Raw genomic sequence first — 3,858 nt, forward strand, 5'->3', positions numbered from 1 at the left:
TTTTCTAGCTTAATTATGAATGAAGTTTGGTATGACCATTGAATACTATGAGTCATTATCTCATTATTGAATACTTATGAAGTTTAGCATAGTGGTCCTTTTGAAGGTGATAGTGCGTGGATTGGATTTTTTGTGCGAGCATAAAGACATGAGTTGCCGCGGTTGACTCTAAAGGCAAGGCATGTAGATTAGCTCGATCTTATGATCTTCATTTGGGAGAGTCATTATATGTCACTTTATTACAAGGTCATTGGCTAGTAAAAATTTAATTATTATTATTATTATTTGAGAATGAGATGGAATTATATGAATGTATAGGAAATAATGGTGAATAAAAGATATGATGATATTAAAAAGAAAAGAAGATATGATGATATGATAGCAGGCTCACTTTTAAAAGTGAGAGAATTGCAAATTGCAATGATGTGGATAGTCTTAGAAGTTAAGATTTTAGTATTATTGTATTAACTACAGGATTTAATCAACCATCAAAATATATTATATTGTAAGTTTCAATTGAACTTCATATACATTTGTTTTGACTGTGCATTTTTTTTTCTATTGAACTATATAATCATTTTTATTCCGAATTATTCATTTTAACTTACATATTCATCTTTAATTAAAACACAATTAAGTTCAACTCATTCTGATTGAGTTGCCAGCTCTTCTTATTAAACATTGCATATAACTCCATTCGAACTTTAGGTACATCTACATCAATTAAATCCGATCGCTCGGCAAACTTAACTCAGTTCAAGGGTTACACTAGAAGTCTTGCTCCAGCAGCGAGGAGGCCCGGTGATCAAGATTCAAGACTCCTTGTACGCAGAGCAGAGTGTACAGGCAGGGTGAAATCTAAGAACTGGCGACTTGCGATTTACCTGAGCTGAGAAATCTAATGTATCAGGAAAAATTCAAGCGATGAATTTAAGGTAAATCCCAACCAATAAACATACACTACAACTACTACTGTTACAATGTATGTAGCTTTAGTGTTGAAAACAAAAGTGCAGATTGAAGACTGTGGGATCGGATCGGAGTATAAATTAAAGTAACAAAATCCAAAAAAGGAGTACAGTATATATACCAATTGTTATGATATTGTTGGGTAACTAGATGAGGAAACAATATATATACTCAAATCCCAGGATGAGATCACAAGATATGTGAACCAACCCCATGGCTTCCTTCATCTTGATACGTAAGCATCAAATAGTTTGAATGGTTTGTGCAGTCGCATATAATGCCCTTTTCTTGTTTCTTCTTTCCAGGAAGGCTAGCTTTTGTGATCACTAATAGTGATGACAGCCAAGGGTTTTGTGCTCTTATCTCAATTCAACATATCCAAATGCCTGAACTCAAAGAACCAACCTCACCTGTCCCCATCTTGTTTGCACCTTTACAAGTACATATGCCAAAAACATTCTTCACTTTATTAATGTAGACAATAGTATTTTTAAGATAAATGATAAATAATCTATTCAATTCCCAGGTAGTAAAACTTTCCTCAAGCATAATAATTTTGAAAAAGTAGGAAACAGAATGCGGAAGAAACGTACAAATATTACCACAGGTCGCACCCACTAAAAGTTAAATTTGAAACATTATAATTATCAAGATAACAAGTCTTACCCACTTGATTGAAGTTACCCGGCCGGACTTTGTATTTCAATCACCTTTTTGGTGGAGCCCATCTCAGGAAGTCTTTCAAATGTGGTTTATCTTTTTGTGTGTGGTTTACGAGCTATATATATATATATATATTACACAAAAATGAAGTTTATTCTGTGCACACTCTCATGTATTGGTTGCAGGTTTTCCTTGTCACTCAGAAAACAAATATTTTCAAGAATAAAAGATATATTCTTCATCTATATATAAAGTTAACACGCATGTACGTTGAAATTATTCCTGGTATTTTAACATTATCTATCTAGCTAGATTTTCTTATTCTTTTTCGGCTGATTATAATAATTATTCCCCCTCCAGATTTTACGTACACCGTGAAATAAACAAAGAAACTTCTATTCTTTTTTATTTATTTATTTATTATTTTCATTTAAGGAACAAGTAGTAGTACTGTTACAGCATCCTACAGATATGATGGACATATATGGTGATGAGGAATATATTATTTTTGATTGAAAACATTGAGGCATTCTACTCATCATGCATGGAATTTGTTCTATGCCAAGAGCTAGGTATGATTTTAGTACAACCAATTCTTACCACAAATTTATGTTCTAAATCTCTATTTATTCATATACAAATTTTACAATTACCGCTAATCATTTATCTGAAACATGTCACTATCAATGACTTTTAATTTACATAGTTTTGTATTAAAAACTTGAAAAGTTATTGTTAATGTTATGTTTAATTATTCGAATATAGTAGTTTTGTCATTTTTAGTTCTCAACTTTAAAATTAACTTATCAAAACCTTGTGGTCTAGTGGTACTAATTAGTTACACTCCTATATGGAAGGTTGTGAGTTTGAGCCCCAGTTGAAGCAATATTAACTCTTTTTAAAATTGAGAACCAAAAGTGCCAAAATTATTAATTATACTCAAATGACTAATGTGGCCGGATTAAAATTGTTAATATATATCGTAATTCGTAAGGAAAATCAAATAATGTCATGTCAGGATCAGAGGAGAGAAATCAGTTTTGGAATGTAGGGAAAGATAATATATAAATTATCGAATCACAGCAAATTTTATTCTTTGTTTTTAATCTTTATTCGTGATTTATTATTCTGGTTTGTTCTCAACACTATACATTATATTAAATAGAAATGGTACGTCAAAGGTTAAGAAATAAGGATACAACAATTAGTATATATGCAGGAATATGAACCTAATAAGCAAAACTAAGTAGTAGTCCTATCAGATATGACGAGATAACTTGAAAAGATTAGGGAGAAGTTGAAGCGTGTTGGGGAACCGCAATCTTCTTATTCTAAAATCCGGTTTTTGATTGATCAATTTTTGTACTCCACACGACCATTATACCTAACAAATACAGATGCCAAGTTGGCAACTTTGGTTAGGCTGACAACATTCCTAAAAGAATGGGGTTTGCCAAGTGATGTAGATAAATAAGTGGAAAAAAAATATTTTTTTTACTCAAATAGGTGTACTGCAAGCTTGCAAAGTATTAAAAAGTCTATTGCATGGCAGTTTTTTTGTATTTTTTTTTATTTTGTTATTTTATTGTATGTATTGTAATGTGAAAGTGGAGCCATTTTTTAGTAAGAGTTGTTTCCAAATGGTAGGGTGATGGTTTGATTCCTATAGTATTATTTTTGCGGCAAAAACTTGTATGAGATCATTTTACAAATTTTTGTTTGTTAGACAGGTCGGGTCAAGATAAAATTTAATATTTATACTAAAAAATGTCATACTAAATCAGGAATAAAATGTTTCTTACTTATATTATATGAGATAATGGGGGAAGTGTAATACTTTTGAAGAAAAATGTAATGCTTTTACATTTTGATTTAAAAACATTACATTTCCCTCAAAAGTATTTCATTTCCCTTTATAAGTAACAAAACGTACACTTGCCAACATATTACTTATAAGGGAAAACATAACACTTTTGAAAACAAATGTAATACTTTTACATTTTACATTTGTGTTAAAAAATATTACGCTTTCTCATATAAGTAACAAACACTTTATTCCTAAATAGTATTTCGTATTACATTTTTTCAGTACAAGCATTACATTTTCATATTCACCCGACCCGAACCGTTTCATGAATAACAGTCAAAGTGTGACTCTATTTTTCGCCATTTTTGTATACATACCTAAATTTGTTATTTACCTATACTATAGTATAACTTTTATGT

The sequence above is a fragment of the Ipomoea triloba genome, chromosome 6 (assembly GCF_003576645.1).
Source record: "Ipomoea triloba cultivar NCNSP0323 chromosome 6, ASM357664v1".
Lineage (NCBI taxonomy): Eukaryota > Viridiplantae > Streptophyta > Magnoliopsida > Solanales > Convolvulaceae > Ipomoea > Ipomoea triloba.